We start from the raw sequence: 12,611 nt of genomic DNA on the forward strand, positions 1-12,611 counted from the left end.
TAAAACTAGCTAACTGTATATAAAGCGGTTAAAATTAGCTAACCGTATATAAAGTAGTTAAAACTAGCTAACTGTGTATAAAGTAGTTAAAACTGGCTAACCGTATATAAAGTGGTTAAAATTAGCTAACCCTATATAAAGCAGTTAAAACTGGCTAACTGTATATAAAGTAGTTAAAACTAGCTAACTGTAGGCTATATAAAGTGGTTAAAACTGGCTAACTGTGTATAAAGTTGTTAAACCTAGCTAACTGTATATAAAGCAGTTAAAAGTGGCTAACTGTATATAAAGCAGTTAAAACTAGCTCCACCTCGAGCAGCTACAACAATAAAATGCTGCTCTAACATTGATCCATCAGTTTTAATCTAATGTCAGATATAATAATTATCAGTTACAGGGGCCAAGTACTTTTACTTTTGATACTTTAAGTACATTTTGCTAATAATACTATGTACTTTTACCTACGTACACTTTTGAATGCAGGACCTTTACTTGTAATTAGGTATTAGGTCTTTATTTGGACACAAAGTGACATTTTTCGAACTAGACTTTACCAGTTCCCAGACCATCAGGACCATCAACAAATGCCAGGGAGCCTTGGAGCCCCCTCTGAGCCCAGAACAGAGCTCTTGAGTGTGTCAAACTGTCTGAATCTGAGGCAGGGTGGTGTTCAAATGAGTTTGTATGCTCGACAAACATTCCCTGGATAAATAAAGGATTAAAAACTGAATGCCGGAGAGTTATTTACATTATATACATTGGCATGACAGCTTATGATGCAGATGCCAAGCTAAACACGTTTGTCATTTGCTTGCAGAAACCCCCCAAAATAAACACTGCTGTTGGCTTTGCTGCTCTGTCATAGTTCTGCTGCATATTTATGAGATATAGGCCTATGTTTTATTATACAAAAAAGTAATTATGTACAAAATGCGCCCCGGGGCACAAAGTGACCCCTCAGTTTCACAGAATGAATAAAAAAAGAAATTGCTGTAATAAGATTAGAATATTATTAGCATATTATTTGGTCCACCTATGACAAAATGTGCTTTTGGGACACTTTTGATCCTTTCTAGCCAAAAAAGAGCCTACAGCCATGCTAGCAGCTCTGTGAGCAAGGCTAACCTCAGCATGCTAACAAGCTCACAATGTTAACTTGGTGATGTTAAGCAGCTCCATCTTAGTTAGCATGCTAACATTTGCTCATTAGTACTAAACACAAAGTATAGCTGAGGGTATTTGATCAGGTATATTGAATGTGTTAAGTGTTGGACAAATTAAAATGTTGACCTGATGATGGTGTGACTAAAAATGGTCAGATGTCATGTCATGAGCCGTCTGTGGCCTCATTTATTAACTGCACAGAATCAGTATTGTACAGTACTATAACTTGTGAAAAGATCTTTAACTGAGACGGTGGATTAGTGAGATGAAATTATTTCAATTATGCACTGGATTTTTATATAAGTGATATGTCTGGGGTTGGAAAAAATAACATACACTTTGAGATGTTGATGAAGAAATCATTATTTAAGATATGGTGATAAATTAAGCATTAGATCATGTTTGAATGTAACTGTAATGGTATACCTTATTAGATATAACTTAACTTTTATATGTATTCTTTGTAGATGTCAATGTTGCTGACGATCCTTTTTTTGAACATAAAGCTGTATGAAAGAATGCATTTGTTGGAAAAGATTCTTTAAAAAAAGTGAGGTAAAATCTTTATTTTGTATGATTCATTTATCTTTTGTTTTTCAAGACAGCCTACAGTGTAATATTAATGAGGCACAGTGCAAATTGTTAGCTATAGAAACAGGCTGGTTTAATAGTCTCCCTGAAGAGGAAAGGCTTTGTTTTTTATGGCATTTAGATTCATCGTACTGTTGTGGTGGAAATCAACAGTTCAGAGGTCATCAGAGTTTTTTAAGACCTTTATTTAAACCAATAAAGACCTGAATCATTTACCATTTAGTATTTATACATTCGTCACAGAGGGAGGTCACCCCCCTGCACCAGTTACAGCAGGTGCCGATCGTCTTTTGACCTATTTGATCTATTGGATGTCACGGCGTGGCCTGATTTACTCTATTTTTGTCTTATCCAAATTAAAAGCACAAGCACTGATTGTTAAAGTCTAGACTTTGGAAAAGCAGCTGCGTCAGACTGCCCTGCGTCGAAGTGTACAGATCATCTCTCTGCCGCGACATACGAGTTCAAAAATATCATTGCACGTGATTTAAGGTGGTATAATAACAATTATGAACATAAAACACAAGTATTGAATATTATCTATGAGTAGCCACCACACTGTCTCATCAATGTTTTGCTTCTTCCTGTTGCTTTGTATGATTTGTGTCACGCTGATTTTGTTGCTTTTGTTGTCATTTCGGCCTCCTATACTGTCCTTTGTATTTCCTAATCTGTCACTGAAGTGGTTTTAGAGCATCTTGCCAAAGGACTGCAGGTGAAAGCTGGCTAACACTGTCACAAGTAACCGTGACAGTAAGAAGAAATAACAAACTGAAGAAGAAGAAATTAGATCCACTTAAGTCCACTTCATGTTTTCTACACTTTTTAGTAAAACGTCCTTCACTTCTGAAGAGTTGTTCCGGATGAATGATTGTAAAAGACTCGAGTTGTGTTTAAGAAGAGAGTGTCAGATTTTGTTTGTAGAGCTCAGGACAATGTCATGTCCCGCTCTGCCTCTTAGTTTCGGTTTTCCTCAGTTTCATGTTTTCCATCGATGTTTCCTGTTTTATTTTGAAATATTCTCTCTCCCTCATGTGTCTTGTAATGTTGCTTCCTGTCTTTGATTGCTTTCCCTTATTGATTTCACCTGTGTCTCGTTGTCTCCTCTACCTGAGTGTATTTAGTCTGTGTTCTTCGTTTGTTCTGTGTCAGATCGTCTTTGTTACCTGCATATCAAGTGTCGCTGAGTTTTGGAGTAATTCTGTTTGTACCATGCCAGCTTTGTTGGACTCCCTTGGACTGGTTTGCATTTGTTGGACTGTGTTCCTGATGTTTGACTAAGCCTTTTTGTTTCATTAAATTATTGAACCGTATTCCTGCCTGTCTCCATTGTCTGCATCTGGGTCCAAGCCCTTGTATTACCTGCTTGACCGTAACAAAGGACAAAGTTCTTTGTTTGCAATGTAAAGTTATATGTGGAAGTTATGTTCATGTCTGACAAATGTTTCACCAGTGCAGTGGTGTTTTTGGTGTCTTAAGTCCATGTGGGCTGTGTGCATGTATGCACATGACACAATAAATGACAACACAACCTTTTGTGACACAATAGGTGTATTTTTGCAAAACATGTTCACGCTGCCTTCATGGGCAATAAGTGTGTTGAACAGCAAAACGAGCAGAGTGAAGAAATGTTAAGTGTTTTTTCTACATGAAGACGAGCAAATAAAGTACTGTAGAGGAAGATAGGAACATAAGTTCTCCATTTTGTGTTTTGCTGAAGGAGTTTATTAAGACAGCCTAAAGTAACAAAGATTATAAACTATAAACACATGACAGGTAACTGTGCAGATGAAGTAAATCCAACAGGGGTTGCAAATCTAAACGGTCTCATGTCAGATTTAAGTTTTCAGGCAGTCGGTGGTGAGCGCAGGGTCCTTCACCCGGCGTTTTACTGCGACATGACAGGTGCCTCGTTAGGCCTTAATTAAGCCTCATCCCTTCTGCCTTAAGCTGTCAGCTTCAGCACAGAGACCTGCAATTACCAACTCTGACCCAGGGAGCCTCGCTGTTTACATCAGCAGACACACCAGCTTTATGCTGCGGCGAGAACAGAAAGCATTAATTAGGCCCTTTCTGCCTGTCATAAGTAATTACAGTCAGTGGAGACAATTCTTCAGAGTCAATGAAATTGCTGCTCTAACTTTTAAAGCTGCACTCATGAAGTTTTTATCCACTAGGGGGCAGAAAAAGTTTGCCACAAGCCAACTTACTCGCAGCCCTGATATACTATATATGTATTTACAGTGGTGGACTCAGGTACTGTACTTAGTACAATTTTGATGTACCTGTTCTTTACTTGAGTATTTTCATTTTAAGCTGCTTTATACTTCAGAAATATTGTACTTTTTACTCAACTACATTTGTCTGACAGCTTTAGTTGCTAGTTACTTTTCAGATTAAAATCTTACACAGAAAACCTATAATGAGTTTCTAAAAATATATTAAGAGTTGAATACCACGTAGTAATGTATATAAAATGTGGATGTTAAAATTAGTAATGTCATAGTAATCTGATAGTATATGATACAGTAGCATTACAATGACATGGGCCATACTGCTACCTAATACTTATTAATACTTTTTTTATACTTATACTATATATTTTAAGTAAAATCGTTAATGCAGGACTTGTAATAGTATTTCTACAGTGTAGAAGTAAAAGGTCTAAATACTTCCGACACTGTCAATTTATTAAGCTGTTGTGGTAAACACGTTAGCAACCAGCTGCCTATCCACATCCAGCAGACACGGAGAAGCCTGATCATCCCATTGGAGTTGTGTTTGTCTACCTGATGAATGTAAATCCAATATTCACTCTGCTTTTAGCTCTGGTTTGGTTTCCACCAGCTCCTGCCTGTGAAAGTGAGAAGCAATAAATGGAAACCTGCTCTTCAGCTGCTAGATGATCCACTTCCTTCACCAGCTAGTCACTAACTAAACTTTTAAGCAAAGATTTATTAAAAAAATGTTTGCGTAGTTGGATGTTTGGAGGATGAATTACTGTTTAATGTAATCCACAATTGGCAGAGTCAAAGAATCACTGTTCTCCATGCTGCATGATAGCTAACTAAGCTAAATCTCAACGACTAACTCACAATGATCCATGCGGTCACTGGAAAATAACACATCAACATCCAAGTTGTAACTACATCTGGACATATGACTTGCTGCTAAATAATAGCGAAATGCCTGCAAAAGCGATGCCACAATGTCTGATGCCTCACATCAGTAAATGTAAAGGATATAGTGCTATAATGACCTTCATAACCACATGGTTTAGAGTAGATTACCAGATATTCAGTCCTGACTGAGGCCCTGACCAAATGTCTTCTGTCAGGACTATCAAGAGGAGGTGTTTATCCATCAATTTAGGTTTCCTTTTACCCTAACCTGAACTCAGCCTAAGCCCCAACCGCAACTGGTGCGCCTTTATCTCAATGAAAATTGGGCACTGGGTGCAAACGCCTAAAAAAGTTCTTCAGGCTTCAGCGAACTTCCCACACACGAATGTAACAAATAATTTTTTGATGTGGGTCTTCGAGACTTTTTATTTTTATTGGACCTAATAGCTCACATTGTCATTTTGTGTTTGGGATGTTGAATTGTGTTTTCATCATTTACAGTGTCTTTTGTAAAGATTGTGTATGGGAAAAAGTCACATGACCTGCAGTTCCGACTGTGACCACTACACCAAAATCACCTAACAGCCCCAACCCTGTTCTTGGGACACTGACCTAAAACCTAACCCCAACCACAGAGGACAGCACTATGGGAAACACTATTCCATGGGGAAAACAGAATTTGATGCAAGAAGTGAAGACGTGGATAAATCACCTTAAATTTCCTGTAATCTCAACGTTGCCTGCAAAATAAAACATCTTTATCTTTCAATCTAACATTGAAAGTAAATACAAGTGTAATTCATGTAATTTCTGCAAGTTCTAACATTGACTATTCTACTTCACAGGTTCCTGTGTAATGTCTAACCAACCCACTGTTGTTTGAAAGTTCAGTTATATGATAAAATATGTAATAATGTCACCACATGGCATTTTACTGGCATAATTCTGATTTAAAGAATACTAGAAGAACCAGAAATCAAACTGAAGTTATACCCAACTCCCAAAACTAAATGAGACAACACATGAGATGACACAAGGTCAGCGGATCATAGCGGATCAGTGCAGCCAGCTGAAGTTGATTTCAACCTGTGATATTATTTCTGCCTTGAAGCAATGTTTGTGGAACACATTTTCCAATCTGCAGACACAGAGGGGAAGCTTCTCCTCAGATTTATTCACAACACCGGTGTATCTATGTAGTCTTTGTAATGCCGCTCAGCATCAAGAAAACCCTATTTCTTCAGTTCCAGTGGATTCTGGGACATGCTGGAACAAAAACAGTCCTTCCATGTATTACAGGCGACACATCCCTTTAGGAAAGAGCTCGATTCAAATCTAGAAGATTTAAAAGACTTAAGACGATTCGGTCCTTCAGCAATTACAACAGACGTTTCAAGCTTGATTCATCTCCGGTGTCGCTGCGTCCGCCAAAACAAAAAGCAACGATGAAAGTGACTGTCAACTGTAATTGGATGATGGACACTGGGGGGGTGAACCAATAACTCAGACCGGTTGATAAGTAAATTTATACAATCTTGACATGTCCAAATGATGAAACACAAAGAAGATGAAAATTTAAACACTGGGCAGGAAGAGATAAAAGATTTCTCACAGCAAAAGAAGAAAGAACATGTGAACTGGACTCTTTAATCCTGGAACACAAAATAAAACCGAAGTGACAAAAAGGACAAACGGGAAACAAACACTTTAAACGGTTTAATTTGAACAAAGTAACTTTTGATTTCTGTTGGCAATTTCAGACATTTAGCTGAGGCTTTTACTTCGGCTGACGCAGTGAAAGCCTCAGCTGCTGCTGCATCACTGACATTATAGGTGATAATATTGGCGAGGTCGAGAGTGAAAGTGAGAGGCAATACATGGAAAAAAACACCAGAAATAGAGTAGATATGATGAAAGTAAAGTGCAAGTGAAGAAATAAGAGCTGAGGAGCCACATTGCACTCAGTTATTACAATAACAGGACATTTATTTAGTTTTCTTGCATCACACTGCAGTGAACGAGACCGAAAAACCCATAAAATGAACCATGCACATTCAAGTCTAATTAATTTAAACATTCAAAAGGAACTCTGGTGCATTGCTAATGCAAGACTAATGCCGTAAATATAGCATAAAGTTGGATAAAATCATAAATCTCACCATAAATATTGTTACATAGTGTTCACAAGTGCATTTTAATTAATCTACTAAATAATAAATATTAATGTTTTATCAGATCTGTAACTGATAAAAGTCAGTTCCCCCAAACAGAGATTGTCCAATCATAGCTTAGCAACCACAACTAGGCAAAAATAAATAATAATTAAAAGGAAAAACATCAAATCTTCACATTTCAGAAGCTGGAACCATGAAATGTTTTTACATGAAAAATGACTTAAATGATTATCAAATTAATTTTCTGCCAATCAACTAATTGTTTCAGCTGTACTTGTATAAACTGCTGGGTAGTTTAATTTATGACAAAACATCACATTATATAAATTATTCATATGTTTTGTGTTTAACTAAAGCTGTCAGATAAATGTAGTCAAGTAAAAAGTACAATATTTCCCTCTGAGAGTAGAAGTACAAAGGGGGCGTAAAAGAAAAGACTCAAGTAAAGTTCAAGTACCTCAAATATATACTTAAGTACAGTACATGAAGTACAGTAAATGTACTTAGTTACTTTCCACCGCTGCAAACCAGGTCTGTCAAGCTTTGGATTTCTCCACAAGCACAATGCTCGCTCGTTTGGAGGGTGGTGTCTTTGTTTTAAGCGCTACAAAACGAAGCTAAGCAGCTGAGCAGGGTTATGTTAGGACAAGATGAGAGCGGGAGGGGGCTGCATGTATGTAACCGGCAGCCACTTTATCACCAATGCAGGGATATAGTGGTCAGTCAATATATACAGTACCTGTCGTGTCAGGTGCCCTTCTTGTTGTCAGCACTGGGTTATTTATTGCACATGTGCGTGACTGTGAAAACATTAATGGGCGTCTTTGTGGCTGCAGAGCAGAGACTGCCACTGCTGCTTTGAGTGTTCTGAGTTTTACTGTTTAGGCTACTTGGTATTTATTTCTTTTACGCCCTGTTTGATTGGGTTTATAACGAGCTTTTATTTACATTTCATTGTATTTCAATTGTTAGTAGTTTTACTTTTAATTTGGTTTTACTTTGGGAGAACTATTAATTTAGGAATACTTGTTTAAATGCTCAAGAAGTGTCCTTCACAGAGGTGGCAGCAGCTACTTTAAAACTGTTGTGCAGTGAACAAGTGGCTCTTTCTCGGTTTTGCACGCCTTCACCCAAAGTGAGCTTTTTACTTTATTTCCTTGTTCTATCATTGCAGTGTGTGTTTGTGTGTAAACTTTAACCTCCCTGTTTCTTTGATTGTTGGCTGTAACTCCTCCTCAGGTCAATTAATAATTCCTCCATCTTAAAGATTTTGTACATTCTGTTTTAGTTCATTGTGGTCGTTTTATATTATTGGCATTTGTATTTTTAAAACATTTATTTTTTACAGTATTTAAGGATAAAGTGTGTTTATATGGACCTTTTTACTGATTTAAAATAAATCATGTTTTACTTTGTTACAATAGTCTTACAGTCAATATTTAACCGAGAACTTCATCTCTCATCATTAACCGAGGGGTTTTGAGTGCCTAAACATATAATAAAATGTATATCATGCTTTAGTTGCTATGAGCGGACATTGTAGGGAAAACAAATTAAATTGTTGGCAATAAACCTTTTGCCAATACATTCTTTCTGAATCTTTGCAGACACATTATTAAAAACATTTCCACATTTTGCAACAAAATGCAGGTGGCATTCGTTTCTCACTAAACATATTTGTTGTTGCAAATTAGTAGTATATAAACATCATTCATAGTAGACAGGGTTTAAACATAGCTGTATGAAATATGGGATCCGTTTTTTAACTATATTGACCTGAAAAATCAGTTGTGAGTCTGCCTGATTTGTTTTTATACTGTACGTGGTTGTATATATGAGTTTGTATAGATGTTCATGAGTAGGTGAAATACAAATGTACATCTTTATTTGGACTTTTTTACTGATGTAATCATTTGGCTTTTGTAGTTTACTTGTTTCAGTTTTATCCTGTGTTCCTTCTGTAAAAGGTATTACTGTGAAGGCCTCGCGCACAAGGTCCCTCTTTCACCTCCATCCCACACATGAGTCACTCACCGCCTTCATCCTCCCCTGTTACGTCTCTGCAGTGACATACTGATGTTGTTGTTGACAATGAGAGTGTGCATTAGTAAACATTAAAGGCACACTGGTCTCTAATAACTGACACCGCTGCACAAAGAAGCCAGTGTAGCAGAGTGACTGGAGGTTTAATGGAAGCGGTGATCTGTCTGTGAGAAGACTCTGAAGGTTATGTAGGTTTGTAAAAACATTAGCGAACTAAAGAGTATATGAACACTGTACCGGCCTCTCTGTATGTTTTACTCTACATAATGTATTCTTTACATTATTGTGAAACATTTTACAAAGGATAACTCATAATTTAAAGGTCTGTGCCAGCGCGTCCACAAGTTACAACCACAGAGCATGCGTTCACCACATTTTTGTGGACCATATTCAACAGCACGGAGTCCGAGTCGATATAAAAAGGTGGCAGCACTCTGAAGCAGCATCCATGTAAAATCCATTACTACATATAAAATAAATTCATGTGGAGCATGTGCAAGTAATTATGTTTGAAATTATGAAAAACAGTACATTTCCTTTACAGGTGGAACTTAAGTCAACAACATGTGGTTAAAGGCCTGCGTTATTTTGTATTTTTCTTATTGTTAACAAGTTCCGTTAAAACACCCACAGCCAACAATGTGTCAGTGCGTCTCTCAATACTGTCTGACTTCCTGTCTGTGGCGCTCAGCTCCAAGGCCACTGGTTCCTTCTGAAGATGTAAATCTTTAAAAACACCTCACAAGCCAAAGAAATACTCCAGCTAAGTAATTTAGAGTGAAAAAGAAAACAAAGGTAGAGTGAGAGCAGAAAGGAAGCAGCTGGGCCTAAACAAGTGACAGAGAATCTAGCCATCTGTATCAGCGGCACTGTAAGAGCTTTGGCATTTTGCTGCACATCAATCTGCTCTTCACGAGGGAGGATAAAATCCGGTTTTGGTACAGCTCGGACGGATGACTTCATGCTGGACGGCTTCAGTCAGCTTCACCACAGACTGACACATCTGATCTCTCTCTGCTCTCCCAGACTGTTCTCATTACAAATGTATAGATATTCTGGTTCCTATAGAAACCTTTATGACATTGGGACTGGTGACCCTGAAGGTATAACAGCCTGCCTGCTGTCATTTCTGTTGTCATGCAATAGATTCTTGTACTTCCTCCTGCACACAACACAGTAGAATCTGCTTTACCAACACACACACACACACCACGAGTCTTTTGGAGTCAAAGAAATTTAACTCTAGATCATTTGTTTTAGCTGCAAATGTGTTTTATAAATGTTATGTACTATATATATATATATATATATATATATATATTTATATATAATCTGAAAAAAAAAATGGTATAAAAGTCCTCATTATGCTTTATTCTAGAGTTTGAAATTTTCCCTCTGCTTCTCACGTTGGCCGGCCCAAAATCATGTTGAATTATAAAACACATTCCTTCCATCTTCACTGGCCGAGTTGATTAACTGAATGAATGAGTTACTTAATTATGTCTTTTGCCCTTTTGTTCACCCCTCTCTTTTTTTACTGTCTTCCCATAATTTCTTCGACCACCTCCCCATCAAGGCTGCTACAGTACGTCTGCTGTGGGTGGGGCGATCCCAGACCCTCCGGTTTGGCTTTTTGGGTGTTAGGGGGGCGAGCTTGGGGTCCCAGATCTGAAGAGGGCGTAGCCACCGTGGCGTCACCCACTGGTTTGTGGACAACCGTTTTGAAGCCTAGAGTTTGGCATTTCGGCCGTCGCCATCTTGGTTTTTTGGAAGCAGAAGTGACCATATTTGGACGAGAGGGTGGATCTTAGTGGAGCTGGGGAGGGATAGGCGTTGCTACACCCCTATCCTGATTGTAGCGACTTGTCAATCACAAGGTAGCCACGCCCTAAAGCATACCCTGCTTTATCGTATATTTTACTCTCAATGGGACCATAATTTATGAAATCAGCATCATGCTGTATTGAAGAAAACTTGAAACTAGCGATTGAGACCATAAACTCATTCGGAAAATGTTTACTGAGATTCAAGTGAGCAGTTGGGTCATTTTCTCACAGACGTCTATGCAATCAAACTCATTTTTGCAAACAGTGGCGTCGCCCCCTGCTGGCCATTGGAGAGAACGCAGGTTTAAGGCACTTCCGCATTGGCTTCACTTTTCGGACCCGGAGGTTCCCGCTTGGGGGAATGTAAACGGGGCCAAGGGGAAGGATAAATACATAAATATGATTAAAAATCAAAACATAATACATATATACGTAATATGACATCGCAACCCACAATGAATTTGCCCTTTCCAAAGACGCCTAAACCCTCGTAAGACCCGGTCATTAAATACTTAAAAACTGCAAATTGTGGATTTGCTCGCTATTGCAGCTTTTTAGCTGTTGCACCATTCACTTTGATTTAACCTCCTCTGAATAAGCTGCTCCGCAAAGGAGGAATGGTTTGCAGAGTCAGCTGTACAAATATGTCTTTTGAATGAAGCTAAGATAATGAGCTTTATTAACTTTTTGTTGAACGAAATGACAAATATGGTGAACTGCATGCCAGGCGGGAGCTAGCCGCGTTGGTGTTACTGATTAGCTCACCAGCTACAGGCATCCAGCTGTGCCTGTGAGTATTGTCACCACATCAGCAAGCGTCTAGAGCCAAATATATTTCATTCATATTGCTGTACAACTTTCTGGGGTGACCAGGACTTTACAGGGAAAAACCCCTCCAGCCCTCCACACTGGGATAACTTCGACGCTTGTCCCACCTGTTGCTACGACACTGGCCAACCTCGCCCAAATACCCCCAAAACCCCCATCACTGCTCTCCAGTCAGAGCTGATGAAGCACAATAAGATTATATAACAGTGAGGTTTTGCAGTCTTAAGCTCCTTTAAGGCAGGTCGACCCTGTTTGGCAAACATCCAGTCGACTCTTGTTTTCAGTCTTCATTATTTAACAGTCTATTTAGAGCTTATTTAATATTTAAAAGACAAATGCAATCCCAGATCAGTTTGAAAACATTACAACACCACCTCTGGGATAAACACTGGTTTGTATATTTAGAGAATCAGCTGAAAAAGTTCAACACAACATTTGGAGACATTTTGTGTTTTGGCCCCATCTTGTCTCTTCTGTCCTGTCCCTTCTTACTGTGCTGGACTTATTATCCATAATTGAGACAAATTAAATCCGCTTTCTGGCTTCATTTTTCCAGGTTTGTCATGGTCTCGGCGATAAGTATCTTACAAAGGCAGTGATTTTAATTGGACCCTCTGAAACGCTCACCTAATAGTGGAGCAATGATGGGTTTAGCTTATGCACACGTCAACATAATTGGTTAGATAAGGTGCTGCTTTTTGCATGCCTTTGATTCTGCTGCTTCTCTGACACTCTGGATTATTTTCACTCTTTGTATTTATTCAAAACACTTCCACATAATAACTCACCACGCAAGAACACAGAAGCTTTAACACGTGGATGCATAAAGCTGAATGCCAGTTATTATAGATATTCATAGTCTT

This window comes from Siniperca chuatsi, linkage group LG9 (genome assembly GCF_020085105.1).
Source record: "Siniperca chuatsi isolate FFG_IHB_CAS linkage group LG9, ASM2008510v1, whole genome shotgun sequence".
NCBI classification, from domain to species: Eukaryota; Metazoa; Chordata; class Actinopteri; order Centrarchiformes; family Sinipercidae; genus Siniperca; species Siniperca chuatsi.